The sequence below is a fragment of the Lontra canadensis genome, unplaced genomic scaffold, assembly GCF_010015895.1.
Source record: "Lontra canadensis isolate GAN:19392208 unplaced genomic scaffold, GSC_riverotter_1.0 scaffold10, whole genome shotgun sequence".
Classification (NCBI taxonomy): Eukaryota; Metazoa; Chordata; class Mammalia; order Carnivora; family Mustelidae; genus Lontra; species Lontra canadensis.
In genome coordinates, this window is record NW_022631004.1 from 19,214,537 (window position 1) to 19,225,473 (window position 10,937).

Sequence of the window (10,937 nt, forward strand, 5' to 3'; positions counted from 1 at the left end):
AATAATCCAGTAGGTACAACAGCAATGATTAGTGCTATTGCAACTTTTGACAAAGATTGCTTTGTGGGAGAGGAGGCTTTTTCAAAAGGCTGGCACTTCACGGGGCTACTGTATTATCTGATAATCTTTAAGTTTCCATTTTGAAAAAATACACTATGAGCTATATAGGCTGAAAATGACTCCTGCTGATGAGAGTTAGAGATGCTCCTCTTCTAGATGATGGCTGTTTAATGTAAATACATTGTTGGTGCAGAGAGGAAGAAACTTTACGGTTCTTTTCCCTACTGATCTGACAGCTCATATTCTTCTATCAAATTAAGCTTTTGTCTCATGTGGCATCAAGATGAATCAAACAGATGTATGGGAGGGAGCCGGGGAAGAAGAACGTGAATTTAATATGGTTAAAAAGATAGTTTCCAAGAGGTCTACATGGAACAAGCTTGAGCAGAATACCTTGATTGTTGTTTCAACATTAGTTAGGACTTCCAGCCGCATTCCATTAAATGTTATCTCAAACAATCATGTCATCAGAATATAATATTTAGAATTTTATTCCAATGCCTCTTTTCATGCCTCCAAGCCCAAACTATGAAATATATTTCTTAAATATATTCTTAAAAACGGTAAGTGCTGATCAAACACTAATCCTTTTTAGTCTTCTTTTTTTGCATAATTTAAAAATTTTTACAAAGTCTTTCTCAGCAGCAAGTGCATTAACTGTTATACTAACAAGTGTTAATGTAGTTCCTGTCTTTTCCCGAAAGGACTATAAAACCGCAAGGTTTTTAGGATTTAAGGCATAGATATAAATATTCAACCCAGGTGTTTCTAAATCACCTTCCAGAATCTCAAACGATGCTATACTTCATAGCTCTGGCAGAATGTGTTAAGAGTGTCTTCTGTTTGTATCTCGTTATGCTACATCCAGAAGAAATGCATACAATAAAGCAAAGCCTGCTGACATATTTATTTTTAGGATAGTTCTGTCATATGAACTTTATAAGCATATTTGAAAATCCAGCTGTGGAAAGGTATGCATACTAGATAAATGGTTATTGGGCATTTGCCAGACCACAAAGTTAAACTGTACATCGCCAAGAAAAATTCTAAACCAATGTTAGAGCAATTCATCCTTTTAAGTTAAATCTTCAATTAACCACCTAATTTCTGTCAATATCAATATAGCAATCTTTTTTTATGCCTATTAAAAATAAGAAAATAGATTAGAGTGTTTTTCTGAAACACTCCTAAATGCGATGTCTTTCCTGGCTTTTAAAAGTCTTATCTAAAAAGTGTTTCTATAAATAAAAAATGTCCTCTGTGCCCAATGTAATCAATTTTCCATTTTCAGTAAATTCCCAAGAACTCTACCCTCCACAAGAAGTGTTGGCTCAACATCCTGGTGGATTGTTTCTATTAGCAAATGCGTTATTTAGAGAGGAATGTCTCCATGTGTTCTAGATCTCAATTCCAAGAAGGCAGTAGTTCAATCCTAAGCATTATTTCCCTCCAGTTAGAAACAAAATTACATTTATTCCTCCAAAAATAGAGTGCTTGAGCCAGAATTTATGGATACGTTCAACCTGAATAATTTTCTTTTTAAACTAAGGCACACTCTGATTCTAGCCCTTTGTGTTTCATGAAAATAAAAATTACATCTAAATTATAACATTTATTTTTAATAACCCATACAATCACATAAATACAAATAGATAGAAAAAAAGTTTAAAAGTAGATACACCAAAACATTAACAACGGTTATTTCTTTGTTATGAATTTAGTACAAATTTGCTTTGTACTTCTAAAAATTATCAAAATGAAAATGGTCTTTTTAACGTGTTGAAAATGAACATGTGGTATATATTCAGAACAAGAACAGAGAAGATTATATATTCTTATATAGCCATTTTATAGAAAATATGAAAGTTGAAGCTAAAATAAGTACTCTTATCTAAAAAATTCAAGTTTACATATTCTTTTTGACCTAAGGTTAGAGGATGTTATTTGTAACTCCTCCAAACTCATCTTTAAAAATTTAGCAAGACAGTTCAGTAGTCTATTTTTACTATAAGTCTATCTTAAGCAAGAATGTTGATAACCTGAAGGTTAACATATATTCATAAGCTTTAAAAAAAAAAAAAACAGAACAACATAATCCAAAGTCTTACCCTTTTTTGAACATGAAAACAAACAAAAAAACCCAAAAACAACAACAACTAAACCTCATGAAATACATTTTGAACTTTTCCCCTTCAGTTTCTCACAGCATTATGTTTTCAGTTCCCATGAGTAAAGTATATTCTGAAAGCTATAAAGTATGAAAACATTATCCTGGAAGCAAAATGTTATTGTTAAGTCACCAAATATATTTCAACACTGATCATTTCATAACTTTGAAGATATACCAAAACAATTAAAAAATAGGTCTCCTTCAACTTTAGCTTTTACAACTTAAACAATCCACTAAAACTGTACCACGAGGGAAAAGGCTAACAACTTTTTTGAAAATTCTTGTGATTAACTCTTGTTAAAATATGTAATTTTTGTGTGTTTGAGCAAAGTGCTTTCCTGGATATTTTCCTACTCAACCTGATTCACCTTCCTAATGAAATCACAAAGTATATGATAGCCATTACTCCTTACATTCCAGTCTTAAATGATAGTGGTTTGTCATAAGTTTTTCTACATAACTTCAGATTTAAAAAGCCACTTTCATATGCTGTTAAATGATACTTTGGTCCAAAAAAGTCAAGAGCAATTGATAATCATTTATATAAAACTCAACTGGCTTTAGTTGTATAATAATAACACAGTACAATAGTTTTGCATGTTTCAAAGTGTTAGGATTAAAAATCATAGTCATTGAATAGTTCTTCTTTGCCATGAGAAAAGAAAGAAGGAAGTGCTGGGGCGCCTAGGTAGCTCAGTTAGTTAAGTGTCTGCCTTCAGCTCAGGTCATAATCTCTGGGTCCTGGGATCGAGTCCCGACTTGGGCTTCCTGCTCAGCAGTCTGCTTCTCCCACTCCCTCTGCTTCTCTATCCGGCTTGTGCTCATTCTCTCTCTCTCAAATAAATAAATAAAATCTTAAAAAAAAAAGAAAAGAAAAGAAAGAAAGGTGATTTTTCCTAGAAATTACACACAATTTTCTGGATACATCATGATACCCATCCAGTCTCTAATAATAATGATGGTATTTTGGTTCACGTAAATGGAAAGTCCGAAGGTAGATCAGGCTTTGGAGGAAGCTTCCTCTATCAATTCAAATATTATTTTTATCATTGTGCCCTTTAAGATACTGGCTTTTTCTTTGGGTTCACATGGCAGCTTTTCACTCAGGCACAAATAACTATCAGCTCCAGACTCTAATCCTCATACCGCATTGCATAGAATAAGGGAGAATCTCTCCTGGTAACTAATATGGACAAGGAAAGAGGTTTCTCTTTCTCAGAAAGACCAAACTCCTTAAAACAAAACAAAACCAAGCCAAAGAATCAAATTCCTTGTCCACAGTTGGGTTATCTGCTCACCTATCAATAAGTATCTGAGAATAAGTAGAATGAGTTATAATGTAAATGGACCCCCACCTGAATGCATGTCACCTAAAACAACGTACCTCAGAAAGGGAAGGCATTGTTGCCCATTAAGAAATGTGGGTGAAGTCCCCAAAGGAAGAGAAGCATGAAAGCGCATAATGAAGTGTTTATTGTATCTATCAAAATTACATAGATTATTTTATATTAATAATTGCTATAGTTCCTCACTTTTCAGAGGAAAAAAAAAAAACTTATTCTATGGTCTTTAACTCCATGACCAAAATGAATAATGTACCATGTTTTTTACTTGAGAATAAGTCCCAGATGGACAAATCCACAAAACCTGTGTTTTCCTATGCCTAGAAGAGCAGGGAAGACAGGGGCAGTCCAATGGCGTATAAGAAACCATCTTAGGTAGTACTTAGAAAATGCATGTATTTGCATCTCTTAGGAGAACTTTATGAAACCAATCCCAGAAAATAGGATTTATGCAGAAATTAAGTCATTCTTTGGGGTAGACATGGCACTAAATTTAGATCGGTTATATAAATAAGACCAACAAATCAATATGTTTATTTAATTATCTGGAATTATAGGTGGGAGGTTATTTATCCTACTGGACCCATTTATAGACATAGTTCTTTAAAAGGGACTTTCCAGAGGCCTAATATTAACATTCTTTGGTGCATATCATCCATCCAAGACAGAAACTTCCTCTTTTCCATAGCCGGCTAGTCAACCATTCTTTGATTCTATTTCCTTACTATTTCTCTTTTCTGTCTCCCTTTTGTCTCCAATACTATTTCTTTGCTGTAGGTCCATGTCTCTCCTGGACAGTGTAACTGCTCCCTAACCAGTCCTTGTACCTCTACCTTTGTCATCTTCTCATTTCCCTTCTAAAACTCACCTCAGGGAATCTTTGTAAAATGAAATTCTAGTCCCTATGGCTTCCCGTTGTTTCGCAAGGTAAAGCTCCTTAGGTTTATATACAAAATTCTACCTCTCCAGTCTCACTTCTCACCAGAAAATACTACTATTTTTTTTTAAAACAATTTCATGAAATGTGGAATTCCTGGGTGGCTCAGTTGGTTAAGCACTTGACTTCGGCTCAGGTCATGATCCCAGGGTCCTGGTATTGACCTGCTTGTGCTTGCTTGCTCTCTTTCTGACAAATAAAATCTTTAAAAACAAAAACAAAAACAGTTTTATGCAATGTTACTATGAATACTGTAAGTATTTGCTGAGAGTCATGGGGGTAAGTGCTCAGAGCCCCATGTGCCTCTTGTTGACCCTGTGTTTTGTCCTTAGGAACATCTAAATTATGTGAGAGATCAAAGGTGTTGGTTTTAGAGCTGTTAAACCCCTTTAACATTGGCATTTTCTCAGCACAGGTCCAGAAAGTTGGCTCTCAGACACACACCTGGACTTTGGCTTGGTGGGGGTTGGGGAGGGACAGTCACAAGCTGCGTCTTCTTCACACACACACTGGCCTTAGCTCCTATGCCCAGTTCACAGAGTCTTCAGGATTGGAATTCCCACTTGGCTACAACTTGGCTGTTTTCCCTTCCTTGGTGAGATTTCTGGGCCTCTGCACATCTATGGTTTCCTTTACGCATCAAATCAGTGAGGTAATAAATTCCCTTTTATATTTAAGCCAGTATAAGTTAAGCTATTTGTGCAATAGATTCAGGATGCTGAAAATATGGTCAAGTAGCTTCCAGTCTGACACAGGCTACCTTCTGTGTGAACTGCCAAGCCTTCAGGAAGCCGCCATCTTTCCAGACAGTAATTCAAGTACTTAGTATTAATGTCAAATTTATTTTCTGTCTGTTATGGCTTGTGCATTTTTGCATTTCAAAAACCATTCCCTTACCCCAATTTCATAAATGTAATTTTTTATATCAGTGCTTCTCCAACTCTAATAGGCATATTTTAAAAAATGCAGATGTAGCTCAAAGGTGATGTCGATACTGTTTACAGATCTTACTTTCCTGTTTTCATATTTATCCCTTTGATCTACCTGAAAATTATTGTGAATGGTATAAACAGAGGCTTTCCCTGCATGATTCCCTATATTGATAGCCATGTATTCCTACAACTATTTACTGAATAATCCATCCTTTCCCCACTAATCAGTAATGTAATAGTTGTTCTATATCTTACTCTACTTACAGTCTATTTGGGGGCTCTCCACTCTAACAGCCTGACTCCCCTGTACTACAATTGTTTAAGAATTCTAATCACTGTTATAATTACTACAGTTTTATAAAAGCCACACCCCATTTTTCCTCAAAATTGTCTTAGTTATCTTTGGTAGCTTTTCTTTCTTAAACTCTATTATCTTAAATTCTGGAGGAAAATACTGAAGGTTTTGGTTGGAATTAATTGTGCAGAAATTATAAACTGGGTGAGAATGGACAATCTTTACTGAATATTCCTAGCATGAAGATGGTAGATCTCTCCATTAATTTAGGCTTTGTTTTTATTTTACATAAGTTTTATAATTTTCTACATGAAGTTCATACATCTTTTTATTACATTTGTACCTAGGTACATTCATAGGTATATAAATATATACCTATACATGAAAATCTCCATTCATGGCTCTTCTATAGAAATAAAAGTGATTTTTGTATGTAGATATAATACCCCAAATCCACCAAATTCTATTAATTATAAAACTTTGTCTAATTGATTTTAGTTTTTCTACACAGCCTTTCTCATTGCTAAAAATCAGTGATAAGGAGAAATCTTAAGTAAAGAAGCAGAGTAAGAAGATTCCATAAAGGAACAAAGATAAAAATGACAGATTTCTCATCAGAAATAATTCAAAACCAAACAACAGTAGAGAGGCATCTTTGCTGAAAGGAAGAATAACAAACCTGGTCACCTAAAACTATATACCCAGCAAAAACAGCCTTTTTTTTTTTTTTTTTGACATCTTTTAAAAATGAAAGTGACTTTTTCAGAATTCATCACTAGCAAACTAGTGAGAAGTTAAAGAAATCCCTTCAGGCAGAAGGAAAATGATACCAGGAGAAAATGTGGCTCTCCATAAAGGAATAAATACCAGCAATGGCAAATACATGGATATACATGATTTAAAAAAAAAAAAATTAAACCTCTTTATTTTTTTTAAAAAGATTTTACTTATTTATTTGAGAGAGAGACAGAGCACATAAGCAGGGGAAGCAGCAGACAGAGATTTAGAAGCAGGCTCCCTGCTAAGCAAGGAGCCCGACCTAGGTCTCCATCCCAGGACTCTGAGATCATGACCTGAGCCAAAGGTAGATGCTTAACTGACTGAGCCACCCAGATGCCCCTAAACCTCTTTAAAAAAGGATTGATTAGAGCAAAATTAATGACAATGTTCTGTGGAGTTTATACCACATGTAGAGGTAAAATACATAACAAAAAGCTTGAGAGAAAATGGAAGCATGTTATAATGTTCTTGTATTACTTGAATTAGTGCAATATTATTTGGAGGTAGCCTGTAACAAGTCAAAGATTTATACTACAAACCTTAGGGCAACCACCAAAGCAAAAAAAAAAAAAAAAAAAGAAAAGAAAAGAAAGAAAGGGAAAAAAAAGCCAATGAGAGAGGTAAAATAGAAACATTAAAAAATTCAATTAGTGCAAAAAGTGCAGGAAAAGCAGCCAGAACAACAAAAAAGGAACTAAGACCAAATGGGAAACAGAAAACAAATAAGGTGGTAGATTTTAAAGCCAACCATATCCATAATCAAATTAAATGTAAATGACCCAAACACTCCAGAGATTTTCACATTAGATGAAAGAGCAAGACCAAATTGCCTATTACCTTCAGGAAGTTCACTTTAAATACACACCAGATACTTGAAAAGATGGGAAATAATTACTGTAATAACACTTTCTAAAAGAAGGCTGGAGTGGCTATATTAATGTCAAAGTAGATTTCAGAAGAGAGGATATTACTAGATAAGCAGGGGCATTTCATAATGATAGTTAATTTGTCATGAGGAAATAGTCAAAATGTTTATATATCTAATAACACATTCCCAATAAATGAGAGAACTAAAAAAATTTTTGTAGCCTCCAACTATAATTACAGTTGGAGATTTCAACCACGCTTCTCTCAATAACTTATACATAAATCAACTGGATGTTATTAAAATTTAGAACTAATGCTCTTTAAAATACACTGTTTAAGGAAATGAATGAAAAGGACTGGGAGAAATCTTTACAAAACATGTACCTGACAAATGACTCTTAAATCTCACTAGGAAGATGACACTAATTAAAATATAGGAAACATGGGGGGTACCTGGGGGTCTCAGTGGATTAAGCCTTCAGCTCGGGTCATGATCTCAGGGTCCTGTGATCAAGCCCTGCATCGGGCTCTCTGCTCAGCGGGGAGCCTGCTTCCCCCTCTCTTTCTCTGCCTGCCTCTCTGCCTACTTGTGATCTCTGTCAAATAAATAAATAAAATCTTTAAAATATATATATATACAAATGTGTGTGTGTGTGTGTGTGTGTGTGTGTGTGTGTAAAGCTTATATATATAGGGAACATGGGGCACCTGGGTGGTGCAGCGGATTGTGTCCAGCTCTTGGTTTTGGCTCATGTGGGGGATTTCAGGGTTGGGAGATCGAGCCTCGTGTGGGGCTCCATGCTCAGCCCAGAGCTGGGTTTAGATTCTCTCTCTGACCCCACTGCCCCTTCTTCCGGGCTCTCTCTCTAAAATAAATGAATCTTTAAAAATAAATAAATAAAATAAAATAAAGGGAACAGCTCTGAACCAAACTTCACCAAAGAAGATATATAGATAGGAAATAAGTATATGAAGCTCAACATCTTAGAGAAATGTAAACTAGAATTACCCCGAGGAAACATTATGCACAGCTTTAATCAGGTCCTTTTCACTGCACTGTTGAGGGAAAGATTACCACCCTAACATCATGGGGATGGCCCAGCGTAGGACACCTAGTACAGGATAGATGAGATCAACATCAGTGTAAGTTACATGTACACACAGCCTGGGGGAGGAGGAAGGACACTGCATGCCACCGGCAGGGCCACAGATGAGTAACTCCTGAAAACAGGGAAAAATTAGGGGCTGTGAGAAGTAAGCTTCTTAGCATTATGAGGTGTCCCCTGGTTACCGCCTAAGGGTGCGACTGGCTTCTCTGAATAACTGTCTGGCACGAAACTGGAACCTGCTACTCAGGGACAAGCAGGAACTGTGTCTGGTCCTCCTGGGAAGGAGGGTGGTTTGGCCGTGGAATCTCAGCCAGGGCCGCAGAGTGGGGAGGGCAACTAATGACGAGGCCATGTGAGGCCCTCTGCATTTTACCAGATGTCAAGACGGCACATGATTACAGCCTTGCATTCAGTCTTTCATCGCATGCACCCACTGAAAGGTTGATGAAACTGAGTTTTGGTGAGGATGCAGAGAAATGCAACTCATAAATTGCTGATGGGAAAGTAAAATGGTAGAATCATTTTGGAAAAGAGTTTAGCAGTTTCTCAGAAAGTTAAACATAACTTTATCATGGAACTCAGCTATCATTCTTCAGTATTTATCCAAGAGAAATGAAAATGTGTATTCAAAGACTTGTATTCAAATGTTCAAATAGCCTTATTCATAATATCCCCAAACTGGAAATAACCACCAACTAATGGCACAACACAGAAATTGGGGTATTTCTACATAGTAAAATAACTATCAGCAATATTAAAGGAATGAACTGCTAATACACATAATATGGATGATTCTCAAAAGCCAAACACTATAGGGTTACATTTACATGAAATTCTAGTAATGGCAAAATTAAAATGATAAAATGCAAATTAGTGGTTGCTAGGGACCAAGGATGGAGGGAGAGGAGTAATTACAAAGACACATGTTGATTAGGGTGTTGGTTACAAGAATGTATACATTTCTCAAGGCCTAAGCTGGTGAATGTGATTGTATTTAAATTACTCCATGATAAGACTGATGAAAACACATGGGGGAAAAAACCCTCAAGTCCTTAGGATTCTAATATCAGCAAATTACCTCAGGGCGGGTGCTGTTTTAGTCAAATTTGAGACTCTAAATTTGTTTTCTCTTGTCCCATGGAATTTTTTCTTATTTCCTGTGATATTTATTGTGATATTTTCTGTTGAATATTTGATGACATGTTGCAGGAGTTTTAAAATTTTTAAAAATATCTTGTCTACTATATTGCTGCAAGCAGAAATCTCATTTTCTCAAATTCATTGGCTTTTAGTGTTTTAAATGAGACCTATGTATTTTGTGCAAAATTTCCTCACCTTTTTTAATGGGAGAAATTCCAACTAGGGCTAAAAAAAAAAAAAAGAAGAAGAAAATTAATGCTTAAAACATGGAGAATGTTTTTAAAAGTTACCAACTTGGAAATTAATGCTACATACTGTATCTCACATTTAAATACATTACCAGATATAGAAATTTAATAGCTAAATAAAAGGCTGATTTTAAATTGAAATTAGTTTAAGATGTTGAATTTAGAAATCAGTAAAAGTTGTCTACAAAATTTGAACCATATAGTAACATGGGGGTTAGAGGGGGTCTCAGTGTTCATTTATCAAACCACAAAATGAACTGAGACTGTCCTACCAAGCAGGCATGTGCTAAGTGTGGTGGGTACATCAGTAAACAATACTCAGGATGTTTCTCACACAGAGCTTACAGTATAGCAGGGAGGACAGAACTTATGAAACAATTGTGAATAATGGCTTTAATAATGTACAAACTAAAATGAAGAAAAATCACAGGGTGCTTTAATAGTATGTAATGGGAAGCTTAAAACATGCTAGGGACTTAGGGAATGTTACCTAGAGGAAGTTGTGTTTAATCTGAAACCATGGGGTAAGTAGAAGTTCCCTTGACAAGGTAGAGAGAATAGAAAACAAAGACTTGGGTTGTGATGCCTGGGTGGCTTGGGTCAGTTAAGCATCTGACTTCAGCTCTGGTCATGATCTCAGGATCCTGGGACTGAGCCCCTCATCAGGCTCCCTTCTCAGCAGGAAGAGTGCCTGTCCCTCTGCCTCTCTCTGTCCCCCTTCCCACTTGGGCTTCCTTCCCTCCTTCTCTCTCTCAAATAAAATCTTAAAGAAAAAAAAAAAGGAAGGAAGGAAGACAGAGAGACAGACTGGGGATTAAGGAGCATTTCAGGTAGATGAAATCGTGTAAGGTCATGGAAAGTCCAGCACATTCAAAAACTGAAAAAACAGAGTATGTAAATGGCAAAAACGAATCCTAACCCAAAGGGTAAGGGAAAAAGGAATAGGACATAATGATTCAAGAAAACGTTGCAAAATTGAGAAACAGATAAATGGAATACTGAAATGCTTTTACATTTTAACCCTTTATTTTTTTTCTTAACCTTCATTCAAGTCTT